The sequence below is a fragment of the Phacochoerus africanus genome, chromosome 8, assembly GCF_016906955.1.
Source record: "Phacochoerus africanus isolate WHEZ1 chromosome 8, ROS_Pafr_v1, whole genome shotgun sequence".
NCBI lineage: Eukaryota > Metazoa > Chordata > Mammalia > Artiodactyla > Suidae > Phacochoerus > Phacochoerus africanus.
The window spans coordinates 10,607,143-10,629,423 of record NC_062551.1 but is presented as its reverse complement, the minus strand read 5'-3'; the positions used below and the strand labels follow the sequence as shown (position 1 = coordinate 10,629,423).

Below are 22,281 nucleotides of genomic sequence, written 5' to 3'. Positions count from 1 at the left end.
TACATGCAGGAAGTTCCCTTCGTGGCTCAGCAGTTAACAATCCTGACTAGGATCCATGAGGATTCGGGTTCAATCCCTGGTCTCAATTGGTTAGGGATCCGGCATTGCCATGAGCTGTGGTGCAGGCCACAGACGAGGCTCAGAACCCACGTTGTTGTGGCTTTGGCGTAGGCCAGCCGCTGTAGCTCCGATTTGACCCCTGGCCTGAGAACTTCCACATGCCACGGGTGTGGCCATAAAAAGCAGAAAAAAAAAAAAAAGATACATGCACCCCTATGTTCATTGCAGCACTATTCACAATAGCCAAGACATGGAAATAACCTCAATGTCCATCAACAGATGAATGGATTAAGAAGACACAGTTTATGTACATAATGGAATACTACTCAGCCATAAAAAGAACAAAATAATAGCATGTCCAGCAAAATGGATGAAACTAGAGATTCTCATACTAAGTGAAGTAAGTCAGAAAGAGGAAGACAAATACCATATGATATCACTTATATGTGGAATCTAAAATATAGCACAAGTGAAGCTACCCACAGAACAGAAGCAAACTCATGGACACAGAGAATGGAACTGCGGTTGCCAAGGCGGAAGAGGGAGGGAGTGGGATGGACTGGGAGTTTGGGGTTAGTACATGCAAACTATGGCATTTGGAGTGGATAAGCAATACGGTCCTGCTGTACAGCACAGGGAACTATATCCAATCACTTGTGATAGACCACAATGGAAGATAGTGTGAAAAAAGGAACGTGTATATGTGTAACGGGGTCACTGCTACACAACAGAAACTGCCAGAACAATGTAAAGCAACTATCATAATGTTAAAATTTTTTAAAAACATTCTTTATATACAAAATAAATAAATAAATAAATAATAAAAGGAGACGTCACGTAATGCTGGACATATGCAAGAATCCGTCTAAAACAGCATAGTTGCACTCTCTTACAGTTTGCCTTGTTGCGATTCCCAGTGAGAAATCTTCTCCCCAGTAATGCCTGCTGCATCTATTCAGTTTTAACTTCCTGTGATTCAGAAAGGCTCATGGGAACAGGGGTCATAGCCTGGAGCCCCCTCAGAAAATGAACACACTGTGGTTTACGGATGGTCCATTCCAGAGGTGCAGGGCACCTGAGGGCAGGTATGGAACTTGACATGGCTGGTCAGTCCTGGGAGGGCAGTGTCCTGGGTGGCTCGTGAAGAATAACGAGTAGAGAGGGGGACCTTCTATTCTGGGAAGATGGGTGAGGTAGACTTCTGAGGAACACATATCAAGGGTTAGGAGAGGAGTCTGGACAGTGGTCAACTTACCCTAGACGAGGAGCCGCGGGTAACATCTGAGAAGTTCAACCTCTCCGGCCACTTCCACTTTTGGAGGTCAACAGTTATCCTCCTGAGAAGGCGTACAAATGAAGTCAAATATTCTTGCAGCTGCCTTGATCACCTGCCATGAAAAACAAGAGGGTGGCACGGGCTTGAAGAGCACAGAAGCGCGTCAGTTTCAGCTTGCGCTGCTAGAATACAGAAGCAGAGGCCAGGTGACTTAAAAACAGCAGACATTTATTCCTCACAGCTCTGCAGCCTGAGAAGTCCCAAGTCAAGGTGATGATAGATTTGGTTTCTGATGTGGATGCACTTCCTGGTTTGCAGGCTGTATTCTCAAAGGGTGGAGAGAGAGCAAGCTCTCTGGTCTCTTCGGCACTAATTCCATCATGAAGCCCCATCCTCACGGCTGTCTAAACCCAACTACCTCCCAAGACCCCATCTTCAAACACCATCACCCCGGGGTGGGGGTAAGGCTTCACCCTTCAGATTTGGGCGGAGTACATAAGTCAATCTAGAGCAGGTGGGCAGAAGAACAGCCTTTCCAAAGATGTCCGTGTCCTTATCCCGACAAGCTGCAAATATGTTACCTTACAGAGCAAGAGGGGCTTTGCTGGCAAGATTAAATTTAAGGACGCTGAGCTGGGGAGATTATTCTGGATTATCGGGGTGAGCCCAGTTTATCTGTGTGCATCTTGAAAAGTCAAGAACCTTTCCTGGTTCTCAGTCAGAAAATTCAACGTGGCTACAGAAGAGTAGCTGCAGACGTGAAACGTTGCCAGCTTTTGAGTTAAAGGAAGGAGACCAAGACCCAAGGAATATAGGGAGACGGGAGAAGCTAGAAAAGGCAAGTAAACAGACTGTGCCCTGGAACTTCCAGAAGAGAACATATCCCCAATGATATCTTTGTGTTTGTTTTTGTTTGTTGTTTCGGCAGCCCCTTTGACATGCCAGGGATGAACCTGCACCACAGCTGGTACAGAGACTCAGCAGTGACAACGCCAGATCCTTAATCCTCTGAGCCACGAGGGGAACCCCACCCCCGCCACGACACCTTGATTTTTAACCTGGTAAGTGAGGTCATGGTGGATTTCTAACCCACATAACTGCAATAAACCAAATTTGTGTTCTGCTCTGTTTTGCTTTTCGCTTTTTAGGGCCACACTCAAGGCATATGGAGATTCCAGGCTAGGGGGCAAATCGGAGGTATAGCTGCCGGCCTACACCACAGCCACAGCCATGCAGGATCCAAGCCATGTCTTCGACCTACACCACAGCTCACAGCAGCAAGGGATCCTTAACCCACTGAGCGAGGCCAGGGATCAAACCCACCCTCCTCATGGATACTAACTGGGTTCATTACCACTGAGCCACAACTCCCAAATGTGTGTTGTTTTAAGCCACTAAAGTTGTGGTAAATTGCTACATCAGCAATAGAATAAAAATACAAGAGAATTTATGGGAGTCCAGAGTCTTAATATTTCAAGAGAATTTGGGGGGCTCCAGGAACTCATCCAACCCCATTCACCCAGAGCTGTTTTTAAAGGCCTTGTATTTTGGTGGGTGGGGACACGGAAATGGAAAGAGTGGTTTGTTTTAACGCTGATGTCATGATAAGGCATTATTCCTGCTAACATGGCCAGGATCCTGGAATTTAACACAGGAGCTTGGCCAGGGAAGGAAAGCAGCTACGATTCAGGAATTCCTTGCTAGGAAGGGACTAAAGAATTTATCCTTACACTTATACCCAAACTTTCAGAGGAGAGTGCACAGAGACCCCCTTCCAGGCTCCCCTGACATGAATAGCTGGACCTTGGCAATTGGGGAGAGTTGATGGGGGTTGAAAATGCAAGACAATCTACTCTCCTGTGGAGACTACAGTGACACGGAGCGGACCAGCACAAACACCAGAGAAATCTGAATTCAATTTGAATTCCCAGTCAGCATTTCTCAAGTGCTTATTAGTCAGGTGCATAGTTAGTTTAAAAAGTATCCATTAGGGGAGTTCCTGTTGGGGCTCAGCAGTAACAAACCTGACTAGTATCTACAAGGATGAGGGTTAGATCCTGGCCTCATTCAGTGGGTTAAGGATCTGGAGTTGCCATGAGCTGTGGTGTAGATCGACGACTCAGCTCGGATCCAGCATTTCTGGGGCTATGGTGTAGGCTGGCAGCTACAGCTCCATTTCGACCCCTGGCCTGGGAACTTCCATATGGTGCACGTGTGGTCCTAAAAAAAAAAAGTATCCATTAATATCCTTTGCCCATTTTTGCCAGGTTATATAGTCCTTACTGAGTTTAAGAGTTCTTTTCACGTATTCTTTGTTGGAGAACTTTAGACGTTTTAATAGATGTGCAGTGCTATTTCACTGTAATTTTCAATTGCATTTCTCCAATGATTAATGATGTTGATTATCTTGTATGTGCTTATTTACCATATACACATTTTGGTAAAATTTGTCAATTCCTATGTATCCTCTGTGTGTGTGTGTGTGTGTGTGTGTTATTTACTTTCATTTTCATGGAGCATTTTGAAATCTAATTCTTTTGTTTTTACCTGATTGAAGCACTCAATGAAAAAAAAGTTTCCACCCTAGGAAAAGTTTTCTTCTGTATTTTCGTCTAGAAATTTTACAATTCTAGCTTTTATGCTTAGGTGATTGATACATTTTACATTAATTAATTGTACGGTGTTAATGTAGGGTTGAGTATTTTTTTATGTGAATATTTATTGCTCCAACTCTATTTGTTAGCAAGACTATCATTTCCCTCAATGAATTATCTTGTCATTTTTGTTGCATCATAGAGGTAGGGGTGGGGAATGAACTCTCTACTCTGTTTCATTGATCTATGTATAAACTTTCTCACTATCATATGTATTTTTTCAATATAACCTAATCATGGGATTATTAAAACTGCTAGTGTAGGTCTCCCATCATTTTCTAAATGTGTTAATCATCCAGGACCAGATGGCTTCACAGGCGAATTCTACCAAACATTTAGAGAAGAGCTAACACCTATCCTTCTGAAACTACTTCAAACAATTGCAGAGGAAGGGATACTCCCAAACTCATTCTATGAGGCCACCATCACCCTGATACCAAAACCAGACAAAGACTCCACAAAAAAAGAAAACTAGGAGTTCCCGTCGTGGCACAGTGGTTAACGAATCCGACTAGGAACCATGAGGTTGCGGGTTCGGTCCCTGCCCTTGCTCAGTGGGTTAACGATCCAGCGTTGCCGTGAGCTGTGGTGTAGGTTGCAGACGTGGCTCGGATCCCGCGTTGCTGTGGCTCTGGTGTAGGCCGGTGGCTACAGCTCCGATTAGACCCCTAGCCTGGGAATCTCCATATGCCGCAGGAGCGGCCCAAGACCAAGAAATAGCAAAAAGACCAAAAAAAAAAAAAAAAGAAAAGAAAACTACAGGCCAATTTCACTGATGAACATCAATGCAAAAATTCTCAACAAAATACTAGCAAACCACATCCAACAATACATTAAAAGGACTGTACATCATGATCAAGTGGGATTTATCCCAGGAATGCAAGGGTTCTTCAATATTCGCAAATCCATCAGTGTGATACACCACATTAACAAACTGAAGAATAAAAACCATATGATCCTCTCAATAGACGTGGAAAAAGCCTTTGAAAAATCCAACACCCATTTCTGATAAAAACCCTTCAGAAAGTGGGCACAGAGGGAACCTACCTCAACATGATAAAAGCCATGTATGGACAAACCCACAGCGAACATCATTCTCAATGGTGAAAAGCTGAAAGGATTCCCGCTGAGATCAGGAACAAGACAAGGATGTCCGCTCTCACCACTACTCTTCAACATAGTTCTGGAAGTCCTAGCCACAGCAATCAGAGAAGTAAAAGAAATAAAAGGAATCCAGATTGGAAAGGAAGAAGTAAAACTATCCGTATTTGCAGATGACATGATACTATACCTAGAGAATCCTAAAGACTCTACCAGAAAACTATTAGAGCTTATCCACGAATTCGACAGTCACAAGATACAAAATTAACACACAGAAATCGACGGCATTTCCACACACTAACAATGAAAGATCATAAAGAGAAATTAGGAAAGCAATCCCGTCTACCATCACATCCAAAAGAATAAAATACCTAGGAGTAAACCTAACTAAAGAGACAAAAGATCTGTACTCTGAAAACTATAAGACACTGATGAAAGAAATCAAAGATGACACAAATAAATGGAAAGATAGGGAATTCCCGTCGTGGCGCAGTGGTTAACGAATCCGACTAGGAACCATGAGGTTGCGGGTTCGGTCCCTGCCCTTGCTCAGTGGGTTAACGATCCGGCGTTGCCGTGAGCTGTGGTGTAGGTTGCAGATGCGGCTCGGATCCCGCGTTGCTGTGGCTCTGGCATAGGCCGGTGGCTACAGCTCCAATTCAACCCCTAGCCTGGGAATCTCCATATGCCGTGGCAGCGGCCCAAGAAATAGCAACAACAACAACAACAACAACAAAAAAGACAAAAAAAAATGGAAAGATAAACCATGCTTGTGGATTGGAAGAGTTAATATTATCAAAATGACTATACTACTTAAAGCAATCTACAGATTCAATGCAATCCCTATCAAATTACCAAGGACATTTTTCACAGAACTCAAACAAAATATTTTAAAGTTTGTTTGGAAGCACCAAAGACCCAGAATAGCCAAAGACATCCTGAAAAACAAAAACAGAGCTGGAGGAATCAGGCTCCCAGACTTCAGACTATACTACAAAGCAACAATCATCAAAACCGCATGGTACTAGCACAAAGACAGAAATATAGATCAGTGGAACAGGATAGAAAGCCCAGAATTAAACCCACGCACCTACTGTCAACTAATCTATGACAAAGGAGACAAGAATATACAATGGAGAAAAGCCAGCCTCTTCAACAAGTGGTGCTGGGAAAACTGGACAGCCGCATGGAAAAGAATGAAATTAGAACACTCCCTAACACCATACACAAAAATCAACTCAAAATGGATTAAAGACCTGGATATAAGACCAGGCACTATAAAACTCCTAGAGGAAAACATAGGCCAAACACTCTCCGACATAAACGACAGCAACATCTTCTCAGATCCACCTCTTAGGGTCATGACAGTAGAAACAAAAATAAACAAATGGGACTTAATCGAACTTAAAAGTTTCTGCACAGCAAAGGAAACCCTAAACAACACAAAAAGACAACCCACAGAAAGGGAGAAAATCTTTGCAAATGAATCGACTGACAAGGGATTAATCTCCAAAATTTATAAACACCTTCTGCAGCTCAATACCAAAAAAACAAACAACCCCATCCAAAAATGGGCAGAAGATCTAAACAGACAATTCTCCAAAGAAGACATACAGATGGCCGAGAAACACATGAAAAGATGTTCAGCGTCACTCATTATTAGAGAAATGCAAATCAAAACCACGATGAGGTACCACCTTACACCAGCCAGAATGGCCATCATCAAAAAGTCTACAAACAGTAAGTGCTGGAGAGGGTGTGGAGAAAAAGGAACCCTAGTACACTGTTGGCGGGATTGTAAATTGGTGCAACCACTGTGGAAAGCAGTATGGAGATTCCTCAGAAAACTAAACATAGAACTACCATTTGATCCAGCAGTCCCACTCCTGGACATCTATCCGGAGAAAACCATGCCTCCCAAAGACACATGAACTCCAATGTTCACTGCTAGCACTATTTGCAACAGCCAAGACATGGAAACAACCTAAACATCCATCGACAGAGGAGTGGATCAAGAAGATGTGGTACATATACACAATGGAATATTACTCAGCCATTAAAAAGAATGAAATACCGGCATTTTTTGCAACATGGATGGACCTAGAAACTATCATGCTAAGTGAAGTCAGACATAAAATGAGACACCAACATCAAATGCTTTCACTGGCATGTGGAATCTGAAAAAAGAACAGACTGAACTTCTTTGCAGAACAGATGCTTACTCACAGACTTTGAAAAACTTATGGTCTCTGGAGGAGACAGTTTGGGGGGTGGGGGGATGTGCTTGGGCTGAGGGATGGAAATCCTGTGAAATCACATTGTTATGATTATTATACAACTACAGATGTGATAAATTCATTTGAGTAATTTAAAATAAATAAATAAATAAATAAATGCCCTTTAGAAAAAGAAAGTCTATTCAGCAAGCATTGCTGGGAAACCTGGACAGCTGCATGCAAAGCAATGAAACTAGAACACACCCTCACACCATGCACAAAAATAAACTCAAAATGGCTGAAAGACTTAAATAAAAGACAGGACACCATCAAACTCCTAGAAGAAAACATAGGCAAAACACTCTCTGACATCAACATCATGAATATTTTCTCAGGTCAGTCTCCCAAAGCAATAGAAATGAGAGCAAAAATAAACCCATGGGACCTCATCAAACTGAAAAGCTTTTGCACAGCAAAGGAAACCCAAAAGAAAACAAAAAGACAACTTACAGAACGGGAGAAAACAGTTTCAAATGATGCAACGGACAAGGGCTTAATCTCTAGAATATATAAACAACTTATACAACCCAACAGCAAAAAAACCAATCAATCAATGGAAAAATGGGCAAAAGACCTGAATAGACATTTCTCCAAAGAAGATATACAGATGGCCAACAAACACATGAAAAAATGCTCAACATCGCTGGTTATAAGAGAAATGCAAATCAAAACTACCATGAGGTACCACCTCACACCAGTCAGAATGGCCATCATTAATAAATCCACAAATAACAAGTGCTGGAGGGGCTGTGGAGAAAAGGGAACCCTCCTGCACTGGTGGTGGGAATGTAAACTGGTACAGCCACTATGGAGAACAGTTTGGAGATACCTTAGAAATCTATACATAGAACTTCCATATGACCCCGCAATCCCACTCTTGGGCATCTATCCGGACAAAACTCTACTTAAAAGAGACACGTGCACCCGCATGTTCATTGCAGCACTAGTCACAATAGCCAGGACATGGAAACAACCCAAATGTCCATCGACAGATGATTGGAATCGGAAGAGGTGGTATATATACACAATGGAATACTACTCAGCCATAAAAAAGAACAAAACAATGCCATTTGCAGCAACATGGATGGAACTAGAGAATCTCATACTGAGTGAAATGAGCCAGAAAGACAAAGACAAATACCATATGATGTCACTTATAACTGGAATCTAATATCCAGCACAAATGAACATCTCCTCAGAAAAGAAAATCATGGACTTGGAGAAGAGACTTGTGGCTGCCTGATGGGAGAGGGAGGGAGTGGGAGGGATCGGGAGCTTGGGCTTATCAGACACAACTTAGAATAGATTTACAAGGAGATCCTGCTGAATAGTATTGAGAACTTTGTCGAGATACTCATGTTGCAACAGAAGAAAGGGTGGGGGAAAAAATGTAATTGTACTGTATACATGTAAGGATAACCTGACCCCCTTGCTGTATAGTGGGAAAATAAAAAAAATTATTAAAAAAAAAAGTTAAAAATAAAATTATTATATGATCTAGCAAAAAAAAAAAATGCCCTTTAAAGGTTTTAATCTATTGTCTGTCAAGCTAAAATTTCATGTCTGTTATTGATTTTTGTGAATGGCTCGAGGTAAGGGATTCAAATTTTACTTTTTTTCATCTTAATAATCAATCCCCCAATACTGTTTTTCAAGTAATTCATGCATAAATTCACAAATGACCTGTAATGCCACCTTTAACATACATTAATTTTTCTAGTATACATGATTAAATGTGAATTAGTACTTTCTTCCTAAAAATAAATAAATGTCTTAATCAAAGTATTCACATTATGATGTAAATATTAAAATAACCTCATAAGTTTCCTCAAAAATTCATGGTAGGGTTTTCATTACTATTATATTAAAATATGAACCTTTTGTGGAATTTGCCAATCAATGATAGCATACATTCCAATTTATTTAAATCGACTTGGTTTCTCGCAACAAAATTTTGTAGGTACACGGATATAGGTCTTGCACATATTCTTGCTAAAATGCCCACTAACTGTTTTGTGGTTTGGATAATATTTTTGTTTTTTGGTTTTTGGGTTTTTTTTTGAGGCTGTACCCATGGCATAGAGAAGGTCCAGGGCCAGGAACTGAATCTGAGCCCCAGTTGGATCATTTAACCCACTGCTCAGGGATCAAACCTGCACCTCCACAGCAACCCAAGCTGCTGTAGTTGGATTCTTAACCCGCTGAGCCACAGTGGGAACTTAAATATTTTTATTCTCTTTGATCTTTAAAATTTCATTACTTTTTTTATGTTAGACATTTTATTAAGTATGCAGTGGTATCTCTTTCTTTTTTTAGCTTTTTAGGGCCGCACTTTCTGCATATGGAGGTTCCCAGGCTAGGGGGTCAAAGCAGAGCTGTAGCCGCCCGCCTACACCAGTCACAGCAATGCCAGATCTGAGCCTCGTCTGCAACCTACACCACAGTTAATGGCAATGCCAGATCCTTACTTAAACAACAGAGCAAGGCCAGGGACTGAATTTGCTTTTTTTTTTTTGTCTTTTTTCCTTTTCTTGGGCCGCTCTTGCGGCATATGGAGGTTCCCAGGCTAGGGGTCGAATCGGAGCTGTAGCCGCCAGCCTACGGCAGAGCCACAGCAACGCGGGATCCGAGCCGCGTCTGCAACCTACACCACAGCTCACGGCAACGCCGGATCCTTAACCCACTGAGCAAGGGCAGGGACGGAACCGCAACCTCAAGGTTCCTAGTCGGATTGTTAACCACGCGCCACTACGGGAACTCCCTGAATTTGCATTTTTATGGATACTAGTCAGATTCATTTCCTCAGAGCCTCAACCTGAACTTCCCTCTTTGTGCTTTTAATTTGCATTTCTCCAATGACGAATTAGTTAAGCCCTTTTCACATGCTTATTTACCGTACGTAGAACTTCTGTAAAGTAGTTGTTCAATTTTTTTGCCGATTTTGGAATTGGTTATCCATTTTCTTGTTGAAATTTCAGAGTTCTTTATGTATTCAAGATATAGTTTTTTTTTTTTTTTTTTGTCTTTTTGCTATTTCTTGGGCCGCTCCCGCCGCATATGGAGGTTCCCAGGGTAGGGGTCGAATCGGAGCTGTAGCCACCGGCCTACGCCAGAGCCACAGCAACGCTGGATCCGAGCCGCGTCTGCAACCTACACCACAGCTCACGGCAACGCCGGATCGTTAACCCACTGAGCAAGGGCAGGGACCGAACCCGCAACCTCATGGTTCCTAGTCGGATTCGCTAACCACTGCGCCACGACGGGAACGCCCAAGATATAGTTCTTTAATAGCTATGTGATCTTCCTGTAATCTGTGGCTTGACCTTTTTGTTTTTAATTGTGACACCCCCTTTTATTTTTATTTATTTATTTATTTATTTGGCCATGCCTGTGGCATGCATAAGTTCACAGGCCTAGGCTCAAACCTAAGCCACAGCAGTGACAAGTCCTTAACCAGTAGACAACATCTAGTCCTTAACAGGGAACTCCTAAAAGCAAGTTCTTTTTTTTTTTTTTTTTTTTTAAATGGCCACAGGGGTTGAATCTGAGCCACAGCAGCTGCTGGAACACTAGATCTTTTAACCCATTGGGCTGGCAGGGGATCAAACCGTGCCTCCACTACAGTCAGATTCTAACTCACTGCATCATAGCAGGAACTCCTGCAGCTTGCCTTTTGTTCGTTTAACAGTGTCTTTCAAATAGCGTAATTTAAAATTTAATGAAGTCCAATGTTTCAAAGAGATCTTTGGGGTTTTTTTTTTTTTTTTTTGGCTTTGGTGCCTGTGGCTCAGGGTGAAAGGCTAGGATCAAGGTGCAAACCTGAACTACAGTCATCGCAAGACTCAACTGTGAGAGGGTATGCCTCTCAGCTAACGTACCTGGCTCTTGGCAGATTTCAGTGTTTTGCCTGGAGACCCTCTTCGCCTGCCTCACAGCGCGGCAGCTGGCTTCCCCTAGAACAAGAGAGCTAGCGGGGGTCAAACGTTTGCCCAAGAAGGTAGATGCAGTCTTTAGCACCTAATCACAGCAAATGGCATCCCATTACTCTGAGACATTTTACGCCTCAGGACTGCGTCATTAAATCCAGTGCACACTTACATGGAAGAGTATACACATACGCATGCGCACCAAGAGGCAGGAAAAGATGGAGGATATCTTAGAAGCTGTTTACTGCAGTTAGGCCCCTGGCACCTAAAATTCACAATTCTTCCAAAGGCAAAATAGTCTCATCCCCTCCCAAGGTCTCCCAAACTCTCGTCTCATTAAAGGAGCTCAGAAATCCAGAATCTTATCATCTAGATCAGGCCCAGGTATGGAGGAAGCATCTCTGGGGGAGTTCCTTTTTGTTCTTCTTCTTTTTTTTTTTTTTGTCTTTTTAACTATTTCTTGGGCCGCTCCCGCGGCATATGGAGGTTGCCAGGCTAGGGGTCTAATCGGAGCTGTAGCCACCGGCCTACGCCAGAGCCACAGCAACGAGGGATCCCAGCCATGTCTGCAACCTACACCACAGCTCACGGCAACGCCGGATCGTCAACCCACTGAGCAAGGGCAGGGATCAAACCCACAACCTCCTGGTTCCTAGTCGGATTCGTTAACCACTGCGCCATGACGGGAACTCCTTGTTCTTCTTCTTATGGCCACACCTGCAGTATATGAAAGTCCTCAGGGTGGGAGTCATTCAGAGCTGCAGCTGCTGGCCTACGCCACAGCCACAGCAACACCGGCTCTGAGCAGTATCTGCAGCCGCCACAGCATGCGGCAAAGCCATATCCTTGAGCCACTGAGCAGGCCAGGGATTGAACCTGCACCCTCATAGAGATGTCAGGTCTTTAATGCATTGAGCCACAAGGGGAGCTCCTGGTGCAGTTCCTTTTGCAAATCACTAGAATCATCCCATTTCATGGAGGGGAGCAGAGATCTCAACTACCTGTATAGCCCTGCATCAGGTCCTGGGAAGGCTCTGGCTAAGTCCTGTGGAAGGTCCCACAAATATCTAATGCCAGTTAGGAAGCTCCCAGGTCCTAGATGAGGCCAATTATATGCAACATTAATGGCTTCATCTCCATCCTGAGAATGTCCAGGCCCTTTCAGACCCTCATTGGAAGATCATGCACAGGTCAAGGATCAATGCTCAGGGCTCCCACCCCAAACCACAGGGTTGGCCACGCCCAAGGTATTACCATAGCCAATCCATGCCTCATTATAGGATGAGGAGAGAAACAGGCTTCCTCTTATCTAAGTCTTCGAGGCCTCAACTAGCTCATCTCGTCTGCACTACACCTTGTTGACTTTCTAAAAGGCCTCAGGTCTCCTTGACCCCTGGAGACCATGTGTGCAGGAGTCATAAGAGAGCACAAGTCAAGGAAGGAAATGTGCAGATTGAATCAAGGACTTCACGAGAGGGCAATTACGGGTCAGGAAGAAGCCGCCATGCCTTCAGACTCTGGATACACACTGGTCTATAATCGGAACATCAGCTTCTTCCCAGTCCTGGGAAGGCCCAAGGCCAAGCAGTCACTTGGCCAGAGGGCAGTCAGGTCAGGCACTGGTGCCCCTGTTCTCCTCCAGGGCTCTCCTCTGTGACCCCAGGCCATAACCATTCCCCAAGCCCTTCTCTGTACACAGCAGGAGATCACTCACTTTGGAATTAAATCCACTGCATCAGGCACACTTCTGGAACCCTCAAAGTCCCCAGGGTATTTTGGAGATAGGGTTTGTCAGGTTGGGCCTTGACTAGCTCATCTAATTTACCATGATAACTCCCAAAGTGAGTGCTTCCGGCCTCAAGCTGTGCAGTCCCCCAAAGGCCCTCTGAGAACAGGAGACCAAGAAGAGGGATACTGGGCCACTGGGATTCAGAGGAAAACCGGATTCTAAACAGGAGGTCCGAGGCAACACAGGAAGCTCTCTCCATGCCCTGCTCCACAGACCTGACGATTACCCCATGTGCCACAGCCCTGTCCCTGCTTTGGACCAGGAGTCAGGCTTATAGGCTCACCAGAGAAAAAGTGTCAAGCTTCCAATGGCATCCATGAGGCATGACTCTATTCTTTAAACTACACCCACATTTCAAGACCATCTCCCTTATGTGGCTAAGACCTCGTGGGATTTAGGTGTCAAATGTAACAGTTAACCCTCCAAACAGGCCAGAGGTTCTCCCCATCTCCCGATCCCAGACGGCTCATGGGTTCCACAGTCTTGAGAGATTCATAGGATCCAAATTTGCTTTCCCCAGAGCAGGTTGGATCTGGCACCTCCTCTAGCTTGAGGTTTTATACTCTCAGAGGGGTAAAGACACGGAATGTACTTGAGAATGAGGGGGGAAAAAGAGCCGAAGTGTGACTTGCAGGTGAAGAAGAATTCAAGAGGTAGAGCAAATGCAGAGGGGAGATTAACTTGGTTATTCATTTATTCTTTTGTATTGATGAGTGAACATCCTAAGTGCAGAGGGGAGATTAACTTGGTTATTCATTTATTCTTTTGTATTGATGAGTGAACATCCTAAGTGCACTACTCGGTGAAATGACACAAAACAAAGCAAATGTCCAAAGGCTGATAAGAATTCAGGTGCTTAGTAAGCTCCGACAGCTGGAGGAGGGATGGTGGGATTAGCAAGAATGGTGTGTTTTTGCAATGACTAGTGGGCCTGGGAGTCTTAAGGTATTTGGGAATGATGGACTTGGGGGAGTTTTATGAGCCTGGAGACTAGGACAACGCACCAGCTGGGTGAGGTGGGGTGAAATGCAAGAGACTCTTGTTTATGTAGTTTCACTGACACGGACCAGGTAGAGAGGGCAGTAGGAGCCAGTCCTGGACAAGTAATTGAACTCAATGCTTTTGGGCAAATGGGGCTTCCTCGTGGGGCAGGAATTCAGACAAGCAGCAGCTTGTATTTGTTTTGAAACCTACCTACAAAGTAGAGTTCAAAGTACAGCTAACTCAGTCCCCAACTGCTCTCCATTAGGGCAGTTTACCCCAATCAGAGAAGAGAAGCGAGGAGTTCCCACCATGGCACAGTGAGTTAAGAATCCAACTGCAGCAGCACAGGCCGCTGCAGAGGTGCAGGTTTGATCTTCGGCCCGGTGCAGTGGGTTAAAGGATTCCATATTGCTGCAGCTGCAGTATATATACCAGCTGCGACTCTATTCAATCCCTGGCCCCAAACCTTCCATATGCCATGAGTGCAGCCAAAAAATTAAAAGATAGAGAAGAGACTATTTGAGAAGAGGAAACAGAATTTTAGTCAATCCACGGAGCCAAGAGATGGAAACGTGTTGAAAGGGAGGTGGCAGGGAACAGGGGAAAAAAACAGATCATGCAGACGACAGAAATGGAATCAGAAAGGGGGGTACGGGGAACATGGTAAAGGAATTGGGAACAGTGATGGGCACTTGGGAGGGGCGTGCAGAGTCTGTGAGGGAAGGCAGGGAGGGAGAAGAGAAGCAGAGAGCAAGGCACACGGAGGAGCCGTAGGCAACATGGAGAGGAAATAAGCCATAGTCCTGGAGCTGCAGGGTCAGCTTTGGGGGCTGCTCCTGGTGCAAGTTCATGCCACCTGTAATCAACCATGAAGCTATAAAAGCACCACCTGCCAGAAATCCATATGGCAAGTACTGAGATTCAGGTAACTCGAAATACAGATAACTTTGAGGGAACACACGGTACAACATTAGAACCAGAACAATGAGTCCAGACAGCCTGTAAAAGAACACAGTGTGGGTCACAGGGCTCCGTTCCAGAAGCTCAGGACCCACTGAGGCAGGTAAAGAATCCTCAAGGACCTCCCACTGAAGAGCACAGCAGAAGACCTTATGTGAGAGACAATGTGTGACCAGACCCACATAGGGGAACCAGTTAGAGGGATTCAGGCAGGACAAGGAGCCTGGCATGTGTCACGTAGCCCACATGAGGAAACCTTTGCTGGGGATTCCTGCCTCAGGCTGGTCTCACACAGGATCAGTGATGTAGCTAATGAGAAGACAGCAAATGTCCTCACGAAGCTTCTGATCGTCTGTGACAGAGAAGGCATGAAATGGGACAAAAAAGTTTCTGTGTGATGCGGCGGCGGGGGGGGGGGCGAGTCTTGGAGGCCTGAGTCCCACCTGGCTCCCTCAACCACAGGAGAAGGGAATAAGGTGTGCATATGGAAAGGGGGGAGGGTTTACAAGTAGGAGGAAGCATTGAAGACTATACCTTCCTGATGATGAACGCATGAAAGCGCGAGTCAGGGACCCTGCTGACACCCCCACCCACCCCGTGTCCAGATAATGGGAAAGACACACAGATCCTAGACGCTTGCAACAAGTTTCCACAAGGCATCAAAGAGAATGCAGCCAAACTCAAACTAAGATCAAATCCAGGACCTGCTCTTCCCACCTCGGACGCCTCCAGGCAGGACCTTCCTCTCCGCCCACCCCACCCCCCTCTAGGTCAAGTGCCCAGCTTTACCTCACGTGCCCGGCTTTACCTCTGGTCCTCAGCTTTGCGCCACAGGCCCAGCCTCATCCCAACTTTACTTCACGTGCCCAGCCAAAAGCAGGACCCTCACCCGCAGCCCAGCTCCCCACTTTATCTCGCAGGAACCCTGCTTTATGGCCCTTTCCCAGTCTGGCTCACAGCAGTTTCCCAGTCTTTACGTCACCTGACCCTGCTTTACGGCACTTTTCCGGGCTTCGTTTACACCCGGTTCACAAATTGAACCTCACCTGGCCCTGCTTTCTGTCGGCTCCCCAGGCTCTGACACGTGATTCGGTTTTGTGTTACGGTCCCCAGACTTTTTGTCACGTGATCCTTCTTTACCTCATCCTGCTTTAGGTCCGACCTTGCTTTAAGTTAGTGCCCCCACGTTTTTCTTTTCTTTTTTTTTTCCTTTTTTTTAAAGCTTCATTGAAGTATAGTTGATTCATAATGTCGTGCCGCCTCAGGCCTTTTTTACATCAGTCACCTGCTTGGCCTTACCTCAGGTTTGCAGGCCTTTCATCATGCAGTCTGGTTTTAACATCAGGTCCTTAAATAGGGAGAAACCTAATCTGACTTCATCTTTATTACATTTCATCTTTCGCTTTAACTTTTTATGACAAGTTAATCACTAAAGGGATGTTGCCTGTAGCCTAAAATATATATGCTGGCCCATCTGCAGGAACCTGCCCACCCCATGCCTGAATGTCAAACTAAAATACCTTTTTTCAGCTCACAGGAAACATTCTGAGCCAGCCCACCTGGGTTTGGGAGTCTGGCCGAAATGAAGACAACTTCGCAAAACTCATGGTATTTTTTATTTTACTTCCTCAACTCCCTTTTTCTTTGTTCTCTAAAAGAAACTAATGGAGTTCCCTTCGTGGCTCAGAGGTAAGGATCTGGCATTGCTGTGGCTGTGGTGTAGGCAGGCAGATGTAGCTGGGATTCTACCCCTAGCCTGGGAACTTTCATATGCTGCAGATGTGGCAAAGAAAGGAAGAAGGAAGGAAGGAAGAGGGGGGAGGGAAGCAAAGAAAGGAAGGAAGAAAGAAAGAGAAAGAAACTACTGTCCAAACCCCAGTAAGATGGTTCTCTAGGACACTGGTCCACCATCTTCTTCAACTCCCACTTTCTGAATAAAACCATTATTCCTTACCCCAACACCTCAACTCCCAATTTATCAGCCTGTCAGCAAGTAGAACACGTTTGAACTGGGTACCAAGCCTGTGACTAAGAAACAGATGATATTCTATTGTAATAGTGTGTGGCCATAATATATGTTAGGATCAGAAGACAGATGATCCTTTCTGAATTGTGCACTCAACTATTCCACAACCTTGCAATTAGAATTGTTTTGTGAGGAGTTCCTTTGTGGCTCAGTGGGTTATGAACCCGACTAGTATCCATGAAGATGTTGGGTTCGATCCCTGGCCTCACTCAATGGGTTAAGGATCCAGCGTTGCCGTGTGCTATGGTGTAAGTCGCAGATGCGGCTCAGATCCCATGGTGCTGTGACTGTGGCGTAGGTCAGCAGCTGAAGTTCCAGTTCGACCCCTAGCCTGGGGCTTACATACAGAGGTGCAACTCTAAAAAGAAAAAAAAAAAAAAAAGAATTGTTCTGTGAAAGAGCAGGGAAAAATATGAAATTCCAGGAGTAACAGGAGTCAGAGGGGAGCTGCCTTATGGGGCGGCAGTCTAAAAGGAAACCCGGGAAAAACCTGTTCTACAGGAGGGAGAGGGAGAAAAGAATAGTGGAAATATGTTATTTCAAGATTTAAACATCTCCCCCCAGCATATCAGCCTCTCCCACCAGCAGAGCAGGCTGTACCAGCTGTTCTGACCACCCTCATGCTGCCACCTGCTGTTTCCCCTACATATGGGCCTTAAGCAGAAGTTTCTATGTTAACACCCAGGGCACAGAGACCTGGCTTGGCATCACCATCTATGACCTGACGGGGCACTCAATTTGGACCAAGAGCAATTTCGGAGTTGCACATTTTCCTTGGGCTGATATCCCATAGGAGGCCTTAATGCAGACGGCTAACCAGCTGAGTTTCTGTGGATGCACCATCCAGTCTCAACTTCCGACTTGCTTAACTGGAAATACCATAACCCCGCTTCCTGAGAAGACCCCCCTCTGAATGACTAAACTTTTTACTTCTGTCTTTGCCAACAACCATTCCATTTGAGCAGATACTCCCATTCCTATGAATGCACTGCTTACTGGGGATGAAAGGTGGATGGTCACCGACAAGACCAGAGAGGAAGCACACTGGCTCCATCTAGTGAATCCAGCGGATCTCCAGAAGCGAATCTGGCAGTTTCTATTGCAGCGTCTAACGGGGATCCTAATAACAGAGGCATGCCACATCTTGAGCCTCACAGAAAGAGTGCCTGAGTCTGTCTTCAAAAGAGGGTACCTAGGCAAAAGAATTTAAACAAAATTCAAGAGATAGAACCAAAAAACCCAGGGAAGATCCAAAAGAGGCTCTAGAAAGAATGTATCAAGCTCATAGGCCCTTCAGGGATGCAGAGCCTCAGGCCCCTGGGAATATAAGATGGTAAATATGACCTTCCTTTGGCAAAGTGTCCCTGATATAAGAAGAAAATTGTAAAAGTTAGATGGTGCACTGGGAATGGGCCCTTCTCTATTTGTAGCTGTTGCTTTTATTTTATTTTATTTCGATGGCATCCACAGCATGTGGAAGTTCTCAGGCCAGGAATCAAACCCATGCCACAGCAGGGACAACACCTGATCCTCAACCCACTGAGCAACCAGAGAACTGCAGTAGATGTTGCTTTGAAAGTGTTCAACAACAGGGAACCATGACAGGAGAACGAAGATGCGAAACGGAATGCTCCTTTTCCGGCAGCAGCACTGGACTCCCGACTCCCGGAAGGCAAGTAACCAGAAGAGACGTGAGCCACCACTGGGGAGGGAGCAATGTGCTTATGTAAGAAGGCAGGGGACTGGAAAAAAGACTGCCCTAGGCTAAAACACAGGGAGGAAAACAATAAACAGAAGCTGGGAGATTCTCGGTATAAAAGAAAGAGAGGAACAAGAACACTCCGATGGGAAATGAAGAGGCCTGTGGGCTCCCTTGGACTTGAGGCGTCCAGTTCCAGTTTCCCCACAGGAGCCCTGGGGCAACTGTGATAGTAGGGAGCAAGTTGGTTGACTTTCTACTAGATACGCGTGCAACATGTTCTGTGGTAAACACCAAGGTGGCACAGAAAACATCCCCGTCCAGCCTAGTTACGGGACTCTGGAGAAGTGTAAAATTCTTCGGTCTTAAACTCTAGAATGCCAACTAGAGGACCTCACCTTGAAACACAGTTTCTCACATATGCCAGAGTGTTCAATCCCTCTTTGGGGATGGGACTTCCTTTGTAAATTAAATGCTCAAGTAACATTTTTGCGGGGGGGAGCTTACCTGTGGGAGTCAAGTGGAGGGAGGGGCAGCACGGTGGACCAGAGGGTGAAGACAGAAAGGAAGGGAGGGGGAGCATTAAGGGGGGGGGGGGGCAGGCTATGGGGCCTGGGTTCCCTCCCCAGAGTCCCCTCCTTGAGACACCTTGGGCCCTGGAGGCACTGATTTCCTGAGGAGGGGCAGGTTCGGGAAATTTCAACTATAAATTATAAATCCTAAGTATAAACATCAAATCATAAATGTATATATAAATCAACTACACTTTCAATAAAACATAAAAATTTTAAAGAAGCCAATTTGATACAGGCACTGACAGATGATTCACCCTGTAAACAGATGATATAAACTAGCCGTATCAGTAAATGCAGTACCAGTACGTAAGTGTATTTCCTTTTCCTTTTTTGAGTTTCCTAGTAACATTTTCTTTTCTCTAGCTTATAAAAATACAATATATAATACATATAACATGCAAGATACTTATTAGTCACATGTTTATGTTAAAAATAAGGATTCTAGACAACAGTAGTCTATTAGAAATTAAGGGTTTTTTTTTTTGCTTTTTTTAGGGCTGCATCCATGGCATATGGAGGTTCCCAGGCTAGGGGTTGAATCGGAGCTGTAGCCGCTGGCCTACACCACAGCCACAGCAACGTGGGATCCAAGCTGCATCTGGGACCTCTACCTTAGCTCACGGCAACGCCAGATCCTTAACCCACCAAGCGAGCCCAGGGATGGAACCTTCAACCTCATGGTTCCTAGTTGGATTCATTTCCGCTGCGCCATGACGGGAACTCCAGGCATTAAGCTTTTGTGGAGACAAAAGTTATGTGATTTTCAATGGCAGGGGAAGGCGTGGGGCCACTAATCCTGAGTTGTTCAAGAGTCAACTGCCTTGTTTTCACCCATAGTGGATAATTACCTAGTGCAGGGAGAGGAGAAATATACATGTTTATTGTCTCATAAAATGATTTTTGTCTAAAACCTCACCATCCCAGCACCCTCACTAGACTGTCTCAGGGGCTCAGAGCACAAAGCATAACAACACAATAGATGGTCAAAAGGGACATGAAAAGATGCACAACATCACTAATAATTAGAGAAATGCAGATCAACATTGCAGGGAGGTAACACCTCACACCAGTCAGAATGGGCAAATCATCAAAAAGTCTACAGGTGTTCCCCAGTGACTCAGCAGGTTAAGGACCCAGTGTTGTCACTACTCTGGCATGGGTTTGATCCTTGGTCCCCAAGGTGGGTATGGCCAAAACAAACAAAAAACAGATTCAAGTGTTCCCGCCATGGCTCAGCAGAAACGAATCTGACTGGCATCCATGAGAACGCAGGTTCTATCCCTGGCCTTGCTCAGTGGGTTAAGGATCCTGCCCCTTGCCATGAGCTGTGGTGTAGGTAGCAGAAGCAGCTTGGATCTCACGTTGCTATGGCTGTGGCTTAGGCGAGCAGCTACAGCTCCAATTCTAACGCCAGCCTGGGAACCTCCATATGCCCGGAATGTGGCCCTAAAAAAGAGAACAAATAAACAAACAAAAATTCCTAAATTTAAATGGGAATCCTGCAGTGGATGTAGCTGGGGGGAGGTCCAACTACACCGATCCTCGGGGGGTTTGCCCTGCTGGGCCCCTCTGGCTGACAGAGGGAAAGGGTGAGAAGCTACAGACCAAGAGAGAGCAAAGTGGGAGCAACACAGATGGGAGAGGGAGAAAAAGGGAGATACCTAAGGAGAGAAAGCTAAAGAACGACTGACAGAGACAAATGCCTAGAGAAAAAGACACAGACAAAAAGAGCTGACGAGATGAGGACGGAGAGCACACAGATTCAGAGACAGAGAGACAAAGGTGGAGACAGCAAAGAGACATCCAAACACAGAGGGAGAAAGAGACCCAGAGACAGGGAGTCGCAGGTAGAGGCATTCCGAGCAAAGGAGGAGAATCCAGAGCATGTGCGTCCACACCTGCGCTCCCCCCCACACTAAAATTGTCAGCGAGGACCGCTTCATGGCATTCAGGTTAAGAAGATCCATCCCAGTTCCCATTTGGGCCAGCGGAAACGAATCCCACTAGGAACCCCGAGGTTGCGGTTCCACCCCTGGCCTCGCTCAGTGGGTTAAGGATCCGGGATGCAGTGAGCTGTGGTGTAGGTCGCAGACGCTCTGGGATTCCACGTTGCTGTGGCTGTGGTGTAGGGCCGGCAGCTGTAGCTCCGATTCAACCCCTAGCCTGGGAAGCTCTATAAGCCGTAAAAAGAAAAAAAAGAAGATCCATCCTGCCGCTGCATTTCTCTTTCCAAACCAGTATCTCCAGGGGGGGCGGGAACCGGCGGGCTTCGCGCTCTACCCATGCGCAGCCAATGATGGTGAGCTGGGGAGGGAGGGGCATTTTCCTCAACCAACGAGTAATCAGAAGCGTCCCAAAGCACCCCACAGAGGCGGGTGCTCTGGATCACATAGCTCCGCCCACAGAGCCCTAGAAATGAGGTCAGCTAGGCCTTTTGCCCTGGTCAGCCTACACAATGCCTTCGCAAACTCACCGCTTCGCGCCATGAGCATGTCCACAGCTCGCGCTTCCCTTTTCCCGGAGGCCGCCAAGTCGAACACCCAGACACCCACGAATACTTCCTACTTCTGAGAGGCCCGCCTCTCGCCCTAGCAGCCGAGTCCCATAGGCCAGCCGGCCTGCGCATGGCACTCCGATTGGAAAAGGCGACTACCCGCCGAGCATTTTCTCTCTGTTCAGAATCCACTCCACCTTCATCACCCTGCCTTTCCTGGTGGATAAGGGAGGGTGAAGTTGACTAGATACTGGCACATCTATAGATCCGGTGCGGGTACCTACCGTGACTTAGGCTGAAAACCTCCTCCAGTGAGGAGAGGAATAGGTTCGAGCCTTCGATTGGGTCCTGAGGAATGTCAGTCAAAGGATAGGCGGGTGCAATAGCAATCTGAGGCACAGTATTGGTGGAGATACGAGACGGACAACCTGAGAGCGGAACAGGGGGAGGAGTCCGGCTTT

At 45.7% G+C, this 22,281-nt stretch overlaps 1 long non-coding RNA gene across 8 annotated transcripts in view; it reads right to left on the bottom strand.

Annotated features, from left to right (window-relative positions):
* The window catches only part of LOC125134513 (uncharacterized), a 74,413-nt gene extending 52,251 nt beyond the window's left edge, over positions 1 to 22,162 (bottom strand). For 5 of the 8 annotated variants that reach the window (XR_007136666.1, XR_007136660.1, XR_007136659.1 and 2 more), the window contains exons 1-2: positions 21,800 to 22,098; positions 1,316 to 1,448 (exon numbers count right to left, since the gene is read on the bottom strand). This is a non-coding gene — a long non-coding RNA (uncharacterized LOC125134513). The other 3 variants (XR_007136661.1, XR_007136664.1, XR_007136665.1) reach the window with 3 other exon arrangements.
* Positions 22,163 to 22,281: the final 119 nt, after the last annotated feature.